This window comes from Cryptomeria japonica, chromosome 10, assembly GCF_030272615.1.
Source record: "Cryptomeria japonica chromosome 10, Sugi_1.0, whole genome shotgun sequence".
NCBI classification, from domain to species: domain Eukaryota; kingdom Viridiplantae; phylum Streptophyta; class Pinopsida; order Cupressales; family Cupressaceae; genus Cryptomeria; species Cryptomeria japonica.
In genome coordinates, this window is record NC_081414.1 from 824,799,588 (window position 1) to 824,817,284 (window position 17,697).

Below are 17,697 nucleotides of genomic sequence, written 5' to 3' on the forward strand. Positions count from 1 at the left end.
TTGAAATAGTAGAAAATTCATATTTAACATCTGGTCCTACTGTGACAAGAATTATAGGATTAATAGGTTTTTTTGGGATCCACCTTTTTGGAATCATGCTTTTCTATTTTGCACAATTGCTCCTCCTGGGCTGAAACTTTTCCCTAATTATTTTGCTGCAATATTTCATCCATCTGTCTTATGATTTCATCAGCTATTGCAATATTATTAGTTTGTTTTAGCATTTCATCCATCTGTGCTATGACTTCTTTGTCTTCAAAAGATTCTTCAAAACTTTCTTCTAGTAAATGTGTTGCATAGTCAACAAGACTTTGATCATATTCATCTTGAACACTTTCCTTATTATTTCCACAAACTTGATCAAGCATCCATTCGTTATGATTTATTTCTTCTGGGTATAAATCCTCAGGAAAGAAAGATTGATCCACTATATTCATAATGCTTTCTTCATTTTCAATCAATCTTGCTAGACAATCTCTATTATCTTCTTATTCTGTTAATATGTTGTGCTAAGAATTACTGCAAACTTATTTTCCTAGAAGACAATTTTAATCTTGAATGCTTTGAGTCATTTCTATAGAATGATATATTTTACTTCATTAGCCTTCTTCAGTTCTGCATCATTAATTTGGGAAGAACCTGCTTCATCATGCTTAGAAGACAATAAAATAGATGGATTATTCACATGTTGTTTCAAGGCTTTTTTCATTAATCAACTTTTTAGAAGTATCAGCTAACAACACTTTAATATTTGACATCTTTACTTGAGATCTTTCTTGCTTTCCATTTATCTTTTCCAAGATTTTCCTAGCCCTTGTAACATGAGAATTATCTTCTTTTCACAAAAGATTAGGCTTTGTTTTCACCTTCTATTTATTTATTTATTTTTCAATGTAGACCTTTTCTTTGTTAAGTTCTTCTATCCTCTGCAAATATTTTTCTTTCTACATTCTTCTGGCTACTGAGTTTTCTTCATATCTATAAGATTTCTTGTTTATTTTTCTTTCTAATTCCCATACTACATCTTCAATATTTTATTTTAGAATATTTATATGATCTTCTACACATCTATTATATTTCTCATCTGTTATTTTCCTTTTCCTCTCAGAAAAACTATCCAAGCAATTTTCAGCATCATCCATACAAGACTTGCTTTCCTTCCTATTTACTTGCAAAGTTATCACAGTTTGCCTATTATTCTTTTCTACACAAGCTTTTTTTTCATTCCTTAAATATGATAGCCTATTCTTTGAGATTTTAAAGCATCCATTCTCATCATCAAACAATTCATTATCAATAATGTTTTGTCCTGACATGGATCTTGAACTAGAAGCATTCATACCTCTGTATGTTGTCATTTTGAGCAAATATTACTGAGGAAAGCTTTAGACCCTACTCGAAATTTTAGTCCTTGTTCACTGCTACAATTTCCCGGCTTACGACTATCCTTCACAACGCCTCCCTGTCTTCAACAACGGGTCTTACTTTTGAAGGGTCAATAGCTACTTGGAAGACTTATTCTCAATCTTTCAGACTATATACTTTCTCAACAAGATTTGAACAAAATAACTGACAAAATATTACACAAATACTTCTATCCAAGAGTCTCACAAAGAACATATCATAATAGACTCAAATTATCATTGATGAACATGGATTATCACAATATTTTTAAGCTATGTGAACAATAACCATGCTCTGATATCAATTGAGTGCCCAATTTAGTATGAAACAACAACAATAAAGCTAGACTCAATATTTTATTAGTAAAACTTTATTACATAAGACAAATTTTGTTGGCAAAATGGTCAGCACTCCCCTCGAGATTCATGACAAGGGACTAATCGCCTCCCGTGTGATCCGTATCTCTATAGCTTGTATTGGGTGCTGATAGATCACTCTTTTGACACAATAACAAACTGGAGCAACAAATGGTATCAGAGCATTGGGTCATGGGTTCGAATCCCCTTGGGTAACACTGAGGGGGAGATTGTTGGCAAAATGGTCAACACTCCCCTCTAGATTCATGACAAGGGACTAACCACCTCCCGTGTGATCCATACATAGTTTGTATCGGGTGTTGATAGATTGGTCTTTTGACACAATGAAAAAATGGGCCAACAACTTCATTATATGAGATAGACTTCATAACTTATGCAAGTCAGTTTCTCATAATCCCCAGATCGCATGGAAGCACAAGGGTAGAGGATACTTCTAGCTTGCTCCTATAAGACTCTTCACACCATACCTATATATATATATATATATATATATATATATATATATATATATATATATATATATATATATATATATATATATATATATATATATATATATATATATATATATATATATATATATATATATATATATATATATATAAGATTATGATTGAAAATGAGGCAATTCAATTTGTTACCTTGCATTCGTAGGGTATAACCCATGAATGGTGGTATCATGGAATGATCACTCAAGGTCATGGATCCATTAACTCATATGATGAGTTACACAAGCTAGTGATAGAAAGGTTTGATAGGAAGCTTTAAGAATTTTCTTGGCTAAAAAAATATGGTTAAATAGAATTATGTAGTAGAATTCAAAAGATATTTCTAATGATGTCTAATGTTACGGAAAGAAGGTTGACTATGCTCTTCATCTAGGGATTAATGAAGAATATCAAAGGATAATTTAAGACCTTTGAGGCAATAAAATGAGCTTTGGCTCTTGAGACTTCTATACAAAGGACGAAATTTCAAATACAAACTTTCCCTCCAAAGAAGAACTCTCATAACATTGTACACTAGCCCAAGAACAGTTTGGCCAAGGCAAAAAATGGAGACAAAGAATGAATTAAGAAGGAAGAAGTTATACTATAGCTATAGTGAAACTTGGTCACCTAGTCATAAGTGTCTTAGAAAAGGGTAGGTACATTACATAGGTAAAATTTGAATATGAATTGGGTCTTGAAGAAAGTAATTTATAGAATGAAGAATAAGAACCCAACTTGGTTATTGAAGAAGATCAATCAAATGAAGGTGAAATATAAGGAAGTGTTGCCTCAATTTTTGAATTTTTTATTTTCTCGCCTTAGGTCTAATATCTTGGTTCATATGTCAATCTTCACCCTGACACGTTTACTTAGAACTACTAAGTCTTTTTTGTAGTCGAGCTTTTGTCAATTCCTTGTACCCATTCAACAAGATTAACAAGTCTTTGAACCATTCCTTTTGATTCAATAGTTTAATAAATTCCTAACCACCCGACTATCCTTAAAATGTTTGTCTTTATTGTCGGTCTTTGTAATACATGAATTCTTGTAGTTGATCGATCTATAGATATTGGAACCCGTGTACCCTTCACTAGCATGGTTTGACAATTTAACTTTTCATCGACTGCCTGACTCAAAGTATTTCCAACTCTCGAGAAAATTGTTTTTCTTGACATCAACCAATTCAATTCATTCATGACTAGTGAGTGGTAGAAGACACAAGAAGTGTGTTAGCAGAATTTTCAAGAGAAGCCTTGATCCTTAAAATGACTGCCATATTTATAATTTCTTTTTCATCCCAAACACACAACGACAAGAGCTCTAATTTTTTTGCATCGTGGAAGTGGTTGAAGAAAAGAAAAGAGACAAGCTATAATCAATTTACCTCATTTTTTTTACCTCCTCTTTTTAGGGCACTCTTTCCAGGGGAATTGTTTTGATGGTCTTAGATGTTTCTCCCATGAGCTTGTGTAATATATTTCTCTTGAGTCTTTATAAACTCACTTTCTAAACTCTAGTACTATAAAAAAATTTTGGTTCATTTTTTATTGTGCTCAAAATCACGGTTCTCTCTAATGCCACTGAGAGTAGAAGATGACCTTGATGGTATGAAGAATATAAATGAGGGAGACACATGTCTCCTTGATATCCAGAGAAGAATGCAGCATGGCTCTAGAAGGGTCATCTTTTATTTTGAGATCTTTTTTAATTATCTTTATAATAATTGTCCTCAAGAAGTCATTACTTGGATGAGAATTATTAAAGAATGGCTATAATTTAGAATAGCAAAAAAATGCCTAGGGGTTATGTTCTTTTTTTTTTTTGGGAGGGGTGGGCGGTGGGGGTGGTATCTCGAGAATATTTTTTATTTTACTATTTGCAAGGTGTTGATACTATTATTGAACGAACAATTAATGAAAACTATTTGAATTATTTTCTAAGAATCATAAACATTGTGTTATGGTTGTCAAATAGTTTATTCTTCTTATGTGGAATGTACCTTTGTTTCGATAATTTCATATTATTTGTAGAAGTGATTAATTTTTTTATTTGAGCACTTGTTATGAATGATTCATCTTTGAATGGATATTATAATATTCATTTAATTGGAGGTTGTTGTGATCTGGTTGTTCAGTATAGAATATTTGTATTCTATCTTATTGTCAATTTAGTTATTAATTATTACCTTTTAAATATTTTTGGTTAAAAGCTATGCCTTTCTTCTACTTTCTGGTTAAAAGAGTAAATATTTTCATTTATTACTTTCTATTAGAAGGTAGATACACCTTGTAAAATAAGCAGAGAGCAGATTCAAAATATCATTGTTTTTGACTCAACTAGTGGTTTCAATTACCATTTTGTTTGGGTGTGAGAATACAAAGTTAAGTGGCCAATTTGTTAACCAACAATTTTTTGGCAACTTTGTTGGGGAAAAATATTAAATACTCTTTCATGTTAATTTTGATGAATTTCTTGTTTGTGATGAATCAAGATGGTGTTACCTCATGAGGATATCTTTCCACTCCAACAAAATTTGGGCTAGAAAGATGAGCAAGAAGGCCTAATTACACAACTAAGAACTTTGGCTTGGAGGTGTAGGAGAAACATTGAGGATTACAAAAGTGTCAGTAGAGCTTTACAAAAAGAAGACCAATTAGCTCAAAATCCTAGACTGGTAATACATTGAGTATGGAGATACCCTATTGTATCTATACTAGGGAATCCAATTCATAGAATAAATCAAGTGCCACCTCGAGACCAACCAAATAATCAACCAAACCATCTCCCAAATAACTAGAAGAAGGTCGGTGACTCTGTATTTTTTTGTTGGTTTAAAGTTTGGCTCCTTACAGATACACCAAAAGTGTTTGGAAGAAAGGCATTTTAAATCCCAATTTTGATTTTCTCTAATCCATAAAAATTTCCACATCTCCATCCATTAGGAAAACTAAGTCTCACAGTAGACCACCTCCTCCCCCTTGTCCAAAATCTCTACCTAGCCCATCCCATGAATGATTGTTTCTAGTAGGGACTATCTATTGGATATTGGCTAATATGTTGTCATTAAGGTCAACATATGTGAAAATTGTTGACGAAGAGATTGTTGGAAAGTTTTCTGTGTATTCCAGTGTTGTTGTTTGATGGAATGAGTTAGTTTAGCCTGTGTATTGCAGATGAGATGATATGGTTTAAAGGGCTTTTGGTATGTTGTCTGTAGATGGTTCATTCCCATTTGTAGAGGTCTACATGAAGTTTTGATCGAGTTATGAGAACTGGTATTTGGGATGTTATGTAGTTGTTCATATTATTTGATATTCTAGTTTGTGCTTTGTATTACTTCAGAATTACTATATCTTTGGTTGCAGATGTGTGGGATGTGTTCTGGATGTTGATGTGTGTCCTTAGTTAGTTTGGTTCATGATTTAGATATCCACAAGTGAATCTTTCAGGTTGAAAGTCAGTTGTGTTGATGTTCTTGAGCTCTGGTAGAGAGATGATGATGATTCTGGTAATCCGAGTTGTTGCGGTTGTTTTGATGAAATTCACATTGCTTGTGAATGTCTCTAGATCGTGTTCTATGCTTATTGGTGGTCCACATTGATTATTGTGTTTGTTATTGAAGATTTTCCTTGTCTAGTGATGTTCTTCGTGTTATGTGATGTTCTTGGTGGTCGTAGCATATTGCGGATGGTCGAGGCATAATTGTTGGAGGTGTTTCATATTTATGGTATTGATTTGGGTCCAGACTATGTCTTTGCCGAGATTGTTTTTGTTCACATATATTATTGTAGTGTGTGAGGATATTATTTTGTAATGTGTATTGAGGGTTTGATTGACCTTGAAATATAGGTTGAGTGTTTGTATAAATAAATGTAACAATCATGTAAGATGTATGTCTACGAGTGTCTGCATTGTATATGCAAGTGAACGATCAAGTTGTATGTGCAAACAAGTGATTTGAGTTTTTGGAAGTGTGAAAGAGAAGAGTAGTGTTGTAGAGAAGAATGTGTGCTTAGCCAAAGCTATACTCAAGCATATGGAGATGCTATTTTTATAGTTCATGTAATCTGGATTGTTGTCTGAATGCTTTTGTAAGTCAGTGAGACTTTCTATAATGTAGTGAGCCTTCCCTTAAGGTTGTAGCCTCTCTAGGTTTCTTATTTATGCAGTGAGTTCTAGGCACTGTGCTTGAATGCATGTGCATTCCCCATTGTAATATTCACATTTACTCCTAGCAGGGTATTATCTCATTGTGGGTAGGTTCCCATCATGGTTTTTCCCTTAATCGGGATTTCCATGTCAAAAATATTGGTGTTATGTGTGTTATTGATGTGGTGTTGTTTCATGCTTTAACTATTAATTATTAGATATGTTTTGTGGTTTAAGTTGCAGTAAGTTTTTGTGCAAACTGATTCACCCTCCCCTCTTAGTTTGCTGCATTGTTACCAACACTATCCTACTCTTACAAGTCAATTTTCCTATTATTAGTCCGATGAATATGGCCCTGCCCGTTCCTTGGGGAGATACAATTGAACCTCTTAATTTGGGGGCATAGTTACATGATTTAACCAGAGGCTTAAGAAAAATAATACCCAAATTCAGAGGAGATGAAAAGGTTACCCCTAAATAACATATTGATTCCTTCTTTGTAGCATGCTCCATATTGAGGGCCCACCATGAAGATGTTGTTGTTAGATTGTTTGTGGAATCCCTAACCGATGATGCAGTTGAATGGTTTTATCATCTATCCAATGTAATGATTGATACTTGGGCCACTATGAGAACTAAATTTGAAGACAAATTTAAGTTTGCTGAGAATGATCACACTCTAGTAGCTCAATTATATTCGATGAAGAAAGAAGTGCATGAGCCAGTGCGTTATTTTGTAGGAAATTTTTTAATAAGGTGGCCAATCGAATCCCCAAAAAAATGAGACTCGGGGATCCTCTTCTAAAGTTTTTTTTTATTAATACTCTATCTTCAGATGTCAATTTTTCTATCAAAAGAGAAGGCACAATTGATTTAGAAATAGAACAAGCATTGTCTATATTAATAGAAGATGATCTGATAACATCTAGGAGATGGAAAAAAGAAATGCAAATTGGTAAATCTGAAGCAACCAGTTCTATTGATGCATTGATTCAGAGTTTGGCTAATGATATTATTTATTTGGAAAGAAAAATGCCTAAAGGTTCCCATCAACCATCATACCAAGAGATTTCAAAGAAATATTATAGTCAGCAAGGGACTTTCTCAAAGTGATTGTTTCTAACTGGACCCATGCAAAGACTAGCCATAGAAGTTCCTCCCTTAGCAAGTAAGGAAAACCACATGACATGTAATTTTCATCTGACTATGGATCATGATGGCTCACCTTGTCTTGAAATGAAAAGGTTTATATAGATGGTCTTCACAAACGGTCAACAAGATGAATATCGAGTAGAAAAAGAGCCCTCATAGAGTGTTGATGCCATTGTAATTTTTTTTGAATATGAGTCTGCTTCTGAAAGAGGGGAATATATATATATATATATATATATATATATATATATATACCCAAGTATATGGCTTTGATTGTGCCATATTTACCAAAGGACAATACACTCAAAGGAAGGAAAAGGAGTCTAAAGGATAGAGTAGTGACACTTCAACAAGTCCAAAATTCATCCTATCAAGGTGTGCTACCTTGAACTATAAAGGCAAAGAGTCAGAAGCAATCAATCAAAACTACCTCTACCAAGGTATCATCCAATTATTGTTCCAATGAAATACTTCCATCTTTTGATATTGTAGAGTCATGTAAAAATACTAAAATCTAGATTTCCCAACTGAATATCTTAAACTCAACCTTGATGAATTTGATAGGATTGCCAAGTTTATTAAAGAAGAACCCTTACCCTCTCCTTTAAACACATATGTGTTTGATGAAGACCCTAACACTGGTTGAGATACAAAATTGATCAAACTCTCATTGGAGTTATTTTGATCTCAAATGTCTCCCTAAAAAGACAAAGCCTTTCTTTGTATCTCTCTATATAAATGGGTATAGATTGAACAATTGTGTTGTAGAGTTGGGAGCTTCCGACAATGTTATGCCTGCTCAAGTAGCCAAAGCCCTTGGTTTCAAAATCACTTGTTGTTATGAAAATATTATGCAATGAACTCTTCTGAGGTGCCTATCTTAGGATAGATTAAGGATGCTCAAGCAACTTTATCCCTATTCTCTAAAAAGAGATTAAAGCTCACAATCCTAGTGGCTTACGTTCATGCAAGCTACATGATGTTTGTAAGTAGAAGTTTTTGCAAATAGCTAGAAGAAGATATTCAAATGGATCAGTCTTATGCTATCCTAACCTTAGATGAGAAAAAGGGTTCTCCTAGAGTGAGAACTTAAAGAAAAATTCACAGTGTTAAAATCTAGAGACCCAAGGTCTCAGATTCTATATGTAGATACACGCCTTGGCACTTACACGGTCACTTCCACTATTGAAAAGAATATTGAAACAATCCAACCTGATCTTTCAAATGAGTTGTAGACCTTAGAATTTTATGGAAGTTGTTCCTCTTTTGGATCTGGTGCTGGCATAGACTTATTTCTCCTAATGATTATATATTCCCTTTTTCTTACATGTTGAAATTTGAGAATACAAATAATACAACCAAATATGAGGCTTTACTATTATGGTTGAGAGCAATAAAAGAAATGGGAATTAGACAATTAAGAGTTAAGGGAGATGTGGAGCTTATAGTTAAGCAAATCAAGAATATATATGTTGTTGAGAACCAAAGGTTAAGACATTGAAGGATTCAAAGCCTTTACAATAGAAGTTGTTCTAAGGGATCAAAATAGTCAAGATGATTCTTTAGCTGTTTTAACATCCTTCTTTCCACCTCATCCCAATTTTAAAGATAAAATGTACAATGTTGAGGTGGTATATAGACCAAGCATACTTGGTAGTGTGAATCACTAGCAAGTTTTAAATGATGATAGACAAATTATAGGTTTTCTCCAAAGAATGTTGTTTTTATGTTCTATGAAGGAAGTACTAGGGAAAATATTTATACATGGAAAACCCAAACAGGGAAATCCCATGGTGAGAATCTACCCACAAAATATATCCAGTATGTATATTAGATTACAAAGAAAAGAGCTCACTTCTCCATAATTACACACTAAGGCTAACTGCTCATGGGGCAAGATATAAAGAGGACTTGTAAAGCCTAAAGCTAACTACACTTAAGAGAAGATACAAATAATGATATGAAAAAAAGGATCTCCTAAGCATGAAGTTGTCCTTGAACTCTACATCAAGCGACCAACATCAACACACAACTCTGACCTCAACTGCCAACACTTTGTCTTAAATCTTTGTCATAGTCTCAACACAACTTGCATAACATTCAAACACACCTCTTCTTTTTCTTTTTATCTAACCTCACTAACTATCTTTGCATCATACATCTACACTCCACACCTTATCACACACTTAACTCAATCAAATATATCCTTATACACAAGATAGATCATCAAAAACTTAAACCAAGTTGGCTTGAATCAAAATACACTTTTCAAACAAAAAATACACACACTGATCCACTCCAAGAGAAAGAGAGGACAAAAACACATTTTCCAACGATCAATTCACTAATTCACAATCACCGAAACATAGCCAACAACATATCCACACACTATGCATCCGTATAAGAAATTGATAGTCATAACATACTCTCCAATGTAAATAACTCAAATATGGATCTCCGCACACTACGTTGAGACCCATAATATATCAAACACACTTCCACAAATCATATCCAAACGAAAGGATAGGTCTAACATAGAATCATGCAACTAGCAATGATCAATGCCACAACACTCAGGGAACACAAAGAAGTTTCTGGACCATAGAACCATCATATCCATGATACCAAAACTATATCCAATGAAGATAACTACAACACTCAACATTAGCAATAGACTCCAGACCCAAACACTTCTTGAACAACCAATACAACATCTTCAACGCCAACAACAGAACAAGATAACTCTACACCATAGACATTCTAGACCAATCCAAAACAACAAGTTTGACATCAATGACAACCACAACAACACATCAATGCATACTTCCAACAATCTCCCCCTTTGTCATTGATGACAACACTTGACGACACCTTCACCTCAAAGAAGAATAATACTACTCAATATCTCTCCAAAAGTATACATCACATTTTTACACTATCTCTCCCAATCTCAATCTTCAAATTGCTCAATCACTGCTCCTTTTATATAACTAACTCAATCTCTCTGCCTTTTCCATCAAGGATAAAGGTCACAGGAACACTACACACACCACTACTCCCCCTGAGAGTAGCCACAACATCAATATAGGAAAAATAAATAGGCATGAAACCTCCCCCTAGAAAGATGCATTCCCGTAATGCACCTAGCTAGATGAAGGAGGGGTAATGACCCAAAGCTTTTCCCAAAGAAACTCAAATGTATCCTTCACCAATGCCTTAATTAAAATATTTGCAACTTTCTCTTTTGTAGAAATGTATTCCAATCAAACTTCCTTCTCAACAAATTTCTCCCTTAAGTAATGATATCTGATAGAAATATGATGTGTTCTTGAATGCATAACATGATTCTTCAAAATAATTATTCCACTTGTATTGTCACACAAAATAGGAATTGCTTCATTATATGCTACCTTGGTATCCTTAAGAGTCTGTCTCATCCACATCACTTGAGTACAACAAGATTTCAATGCAATATACTTTACTTCAACAACAGATACGAAAATCAAGTCTTGTTTCTTACTAAACCAAGAAACCAATCTATCCCCCAAAATGAATGCACCACCACTAGTACTCTTCCAGTCATCAACACTTCTAGCCCAATCTGCATCAGTATAGGCTTTCAACATAAAATCTCCACCTTTTTGTACCAAAGTCCAAATTCCACAGTACCTTTCAAGTATTTGAAAATTCTTTTCGCATCTTTTTCATGTGTCACCTTCAGATTCGCTTGGAATATAGCTAGAAGACAGACAATCTGCATGATATTTGGTTTGGATGCAGTCAAATACAACAATCCACCAATCATCAATTTGTACTTTTTCTATTCAACTTTTGGAGACTTATCATTTTTTCTCAACTTGCATCCAATTGTTAAAGGAGTTGTAACCAGTTTGCAATCATCAAAACCAAACTTGTTCAACATTTCTTTCACATACTTGCTCTGAGAAATAAAAATTCCATCTTTTAGTTGAATAAATTACAACCCAAGAAAGAAAGACAACTCACCAATCATTGACATCTCAAGTTCATTCTGCATCTCCTTAGAAAATTCTTTACATAGATCATCATTTCTTCCAAATATAATATCATCGACATAAACAATAACAGTCAACAACTTATATATCTCCGTCAAAATTGAAATTAAAATTACAATTTGTTGTACCTTTCCTGAAATTATGTTGAAGAAAATATCTTTCCAATCTTGCATACTGAGCTCTAGGTGCCTGTTTAAGTCCATACAATCCCTTCTTCAATCTACACATCATATCCAAATCTTCTATCAATTTGAATCCATCTGATTGCTCAAGAAACATGCAAATAGCTTCTATCCTTGCTACTGAAGCAAAATTTTCTTCAAAGCCTATACCTTCCATTAGGGAATATCCTTTATATACTAGTCTTGCTTTCTTTATTCTCACTCATCCTTTCTCATTCAACTTAGTTTTGAATAACCATTTAGTTCCTATTACATTCTTATCCACCAGTCTAGGTACTAGTCCCCAAGTCTTATTCTTTTGAATCTAATTTAGTTCTTCTTCCATTACCTTTATCCAAATTTCATATTTTATTGCTTCCTCATAAGTCTTCAACTCAATCACTAATAAAAAATAGTAATTAGCTTGATCTACAGCTTCTGCAATCTCCCTTCTTGTATAAACACCTTTTAATTTATCTCCAATTATTTGATTCTTTGAATAATTCTTCTGAACATACTTGGCATGAACTTTCGCTGAATCTTCCTCTTATTATTCTTCTTCTTCATTTGATTCCTTCTCTTTGCTTTCTTTTAAATAACTTGTCATCTCTGGAACTACTAGAAATCTCAAAACTAGTCTCATCTTTAGGTTCAATCCAATTCCATTCTTTTCATACCTTCACATTTGTACTTTCTACTATTTTGTTTAGCCTCTTATTGAAACATTGGTAAGCCTTGTTGTTTGTAGCATATCCCATAAAGATTCCTTCATCTTATCTAGAGTCAAATTTCCCAATATTATCTTCATCTCTTTTGATATAACATTTTCTTCCAAAGATCGTAAAATACTTCATACAAGGAAGTCTTCCATTCTATAGTTCATAAAGTGTTTTGGTATGGTTTACACTAATCTGCACTGTATTAAGAAGATACACAATAGTATGTACTGCTTCTTTACAATACACATTAGCTAGATTAGCATATTTTAACAAAGATATAGACATTTAAATAATAGTCATATTCTTCCTTTCCACAACATCATTCTATCGAGGAGTCCTCAGAGCAAAAAAATGCCTTCTGATACCATGAATTTCACAAAAATTACCAAACTCCTGTGAATTAAATTCTCCCCCTCTATTTGATAGTAGGCACTTAATATTAGAATCTACTTGATTCTCAACCATGGATTTGAAAACTTTAAATCTATTAAAAGCCTCAGAGTTGTCCTTTAGAAATGTAACCCAAGTCATTCTAGATAAGTCATCAATTAGTAACATGAAATACCTTTCTCCAATTAAACATCTTATCCTTGTAGGTCCACATAAGTCTATATGAATCAACTCTAAAGGTTTCATAGTAGAATACTCCTTATTCTTGAATCTTCTCTTTGTCTTCTTTCCCAATTGACATTATTTACACACAGTATTAGTAGGCTTCACAAGTCTAGGTAAATCTTTAACTGCTTCAAATCTACAAATCTTGATAATGTTATCAAAATTGACATGTCCCATTCTCTTATGCCATAAACAACATTAATTACTTTGTGTCAGAAAAAACTTACTTTCTTTTCTATCCTTAATATAGTAAACATTTCCACTTGTTTTAAATCCTTCTGCAACTCTTTTACCAGTATTCTCCTTTCTAATCACACATTCGATGCTACTAAAAAAAACTTCATACCCTTTTCTACACATCTGACTAACACCTTAACAAACTATGTCTTAATCCTTCAAAATGATAAACATTACCAGTCTTATGCTTACCAGCAATAGAAATGCTTCCAATACCTCGAATAATTTGTTGGCTTGATGATCATTGTAATATATTCATCATATGTTGTCATTGATGAAACACTCACTCACACACACACATGATTATATTGACTATCAGTGTCAATTATTTACATTGTCAACCGGTATACTTAGTGGTTAATCTCTAACCGGTACTTTGTGTTAACCGGTATGTGCATAAGAGACAATCTGTGATTATACTGAGTTGGCATCAAGATGAAGATCAAGCGTAGATTCAAGGACAATGGTTCATATGTTTTACGCAAACCGGTATTTGATTATTCCATCTGATATTTGGTAATTTTGTGATGAGTTACCACATTTCATGATGAGTTACTAGCACCGACTGCTTGGCGGTAATTTTTGTGATGAGTTATGATCACTTGTCCAGATACACTACACCTAGGAAATAGTGTTATGATTTCTTAAGGCCGACATGAAATCATAAGGTCTATATATTGACATTGGGATGAACTATTTTGTAATAAGTGAAAGTGTTATGTCATGTACGAAAGGAAAAAGAGTTAAGTTGCAGAGTATGCAGAAGAGCACTGTTAAATATGTTTAAAAGGATCTGATCAAGCAAGTATTGTGCTACTCATAATAGATCAAACCATTCTTGTTGTTTTCTAACAATTACAGCAGAATCAAATCCCCTATTCGGGTAATCTTTAACAAGCTTCAATGTATAAATCCTTTAACAGGGTGATCCATTAGTTTGGATTTAGAAATCCTCCACCGAGGTTACTCCTAACAGGGTACTGCCTTTAACAGGGTATAAGCTTCTAATCAAGCTTTGGGATCTCTAACAAGATTCACTCCTAGTAGAGCACTTTGTATACCTTAACCAGTTAGTTATCTATTACTGCAGATAGTTAACTTGTGAGTTCCATCTCACCGTGGTTTTTACCTATTTGGGTTTTCCACATACAAACACTTGTGTTATGGTGGATGCTTTACTTTTTGTGAATGTTGTTATATCATTTTGGATTGCATGCATTGTATTTAAAAGCTTTGTTAAGTTCATCTACCGGTTAGTGTTTGCAGAAGTTTTATTTTTGGTGTCACTGATTCACGCCCCCCTCTCAGTGCTTTTCAAGTCCATCAATTGGTATCAAAGCCTAACTTCTTTGAAGCTTGATCACTTGGAAGGGAGCCTTGAAACCACCATGGGGGACATGAGCTACTTCGAGATGGCTAGAGAGCTAGAAGCTAGTAGAAATGAGCTTGAAACCCTTAGGGTCAAACTGAAAGATTCACAAGTCAAAAGGAGAGAGCTAATTGAATAACTATTGGAGATATCTAATAATAGTTCTTTAGATGAAGCCAATATTGATTCTTTAGCAGAGGAAGTTGAAAATTTAAACGGTGAGAAACTGAATTTGAGGAGAGAGCTAGAAGGTCTCACTATCTGCATGAGTCAGGAACTAGAAGCTAGAAGAGCTGCTGAAGATCTTATCAAGGAAAGAGATCAAGGGATTGCCAAGATCAAGTGGGAAAATGTCACTATGCATGAGCATTTGGTTGCTGAAAGAGAAGAAAAGGAGAACCTATTGCTAGATCTTGAACTTGCATCATCTCTAAGAGAGAACCTGTCAAAGCATAATGAAGATCTCACCAAATAGCTTACTGAAGCTAATGAGAAATTGGAGAAGTTCAACAAAATTTCTACCATGCTGGAAGAATAAATCCAATCACAAAGGATGAAGGGTGATATCTTTGGACTTGGTTTTCACACATCTAGAAAAGGTGAATCCTCCGATACAAAGAGCAACATTTCTAAGAACAAATCTTCTCCTAAGATCAATAAGCCTACTGGTAAGGAGGTCTTTAAACCTGTTTGTATTGTTTGCCATAAACCTGGTCACATTACAAATGTTTGCAGAGACAAACCTAATAGAAATGCAAGTTACAATACTAATGCTAGGTATGTGTCCAAGAAATTTGAAGGTCATTGCTTCACATGTGGAATGTATGGACATAGATCTGTTGAGTGTAGATATGGAATGAATAATCCTATACCACACATGCATCCAAGACCAAATGGTGACCGGATGAGGAACTTTGACAACCAGGTAAACCTAAACTGACAAAGACCCTATGACAATTGGTTTAGTCCATTTGAGATGGAAAAGGTAACAAATGTTATTTGCACCATCTATAATAACTTTGGTCATGTGGCTATGAACTACAGAAGAAGAACATGAAGAGGCAATGCATGACCTTGGAGATCATCTGGTATGGCCTGTTATCATTGTAACAAATCGGGGCACTTAGCAAAATTCTGTAGATCCATAAATAGCAAACTGGTCAATTCTTCTAAAGATCAGAAAGGAAAGCAGAAAGTTAATGCTGAAGAAACCAGAGAGGAAATGAATCAGATTTGGAAGAAGAAAAGTGATGACTCACCTGGAGAAGAAACTATTCCTTCACCTAGTGAAGAGAACCCTACACCAGTGACTTAAGCCTTTTTAATATGGCTAAGGGGAGCTTAACGGTCAAATTACCTCTAGACCCCTTGAGAAAAATGAGCGGTAAAAGAATTTTGAAACATGAAATTTTGGTAACTTTTTGTCAATATGTTATCAACCAGTTTTCTCCTTGAGTGGTGAAATTAGGGTTTTTAACCCTAATGGGTGAGAATTTAATGCAGTAGGTAAAAAGGATAAAAGTGAGTTTTACTTTGTCATTTTTACCCTAACACATTTGAGAAAAGAAATTTGGAGCGCTTGTTGAGCTGAGAAAGATTGTTTTGCTGTCAATTGCTGAATTGCTTTGTGATTTGTGTAATTAAGCTGAATTGAAGGTTGCATAAGGTTGAACTGGTGTGCACTTGGGCATTTCAATCAGTAAATGGGGCAATGAGTGCAAAACAAGGTATTTCTTCGAACATCCTACTTCGAATCTTGTTCATCTGGAATGGCATCAACTTCAAAGACTGTAAAGAGGTTAATGATTACTTCTGAGCTTATGGAAGCTGTAGAGGTAGAACAAATTGTGTCATATAATGCATTGTCACAAGTTCCAAGTAGAGTTTTGATCAAAGGTGATTTATCTAGTTATATTGACTGCAAGATAGAAGATTTAGGATCTCTATAAATATATACACAGTTGAAATCACTTTGTGATGAGAACGGAAAGATTGAAACAAAGTATGTTAGGGTTTTCATAATGCCGCTTACTTGATTTCAAGGATGAGAATATCATAATCATTTTGAGTTGAGTTCATGGAGAGAATATGTATTTAGAGTGAACTCACACAATAACTAAGGAAGCCATTCATGTTGTAACTGGTTATTTCTCAACCGGTGAAGTACCCGTTCTCAGACGAATTTCAAAAGACACAGTATTCTCTTTAACCGGTTCTACTTCTGATAAGTGTGCCTTTTCTATCAACAATATTAGAGACCCTGCAATAAAACTAGCAGCAATGGTGATAAGCTACTCAGTATTTTACTCTAGTAGACTTAATAGTGTTCCATCTGCAGCAATTCATACAGCTCATAGAATGATTGTTGATAATGCAAATTATGATCTCTGTGAAGCCATCAAAAGGCAATTATTTCAAAATTTGCAATCTAGTAAAAAGGACAACAGTCAAAAATTCAAGTATGGTCAGCTATTGGCCGGGTTATTCTTCTATTTCTAGAACTTTCTACTAGGAATTGGAGACATTGAGTGGTCAAAAAACCTACCAATCTCTACACAAATCAAGAACAACATTAAGGCTGTAAAGAATACTTTCTCTCCAACCATGAATAAGTATTTTAATAAATTTCAGAAAAAGATGAGCATGAGAATGAGAGTACTAGAAGATGTGGTAAGACACTTTTAAAAAGACATAATCTTTACTGTTATCACTGACTTTTGCTTGATGCAAGCAATTGAGCCAAGAGAAGAAGAGATGGAAGACATAAGTTATGAGGTGAACTATGATCTACTGGTTGGTTATGCTAATACCCTATTAGCATCTCCCAAAGACAAAAAGAAGGCAAAATTGGACATTGTGGCAGTCCAAAATGCACCAGCAGAAATCAATACTACTCCTATCACTAATGTGAAAGGAAAGAAAAAGAAAACTGACTCACCTCCAGTGATAAAGACTACAAGGGTGACTCGAAGTGTCCTGACCAAAAAGG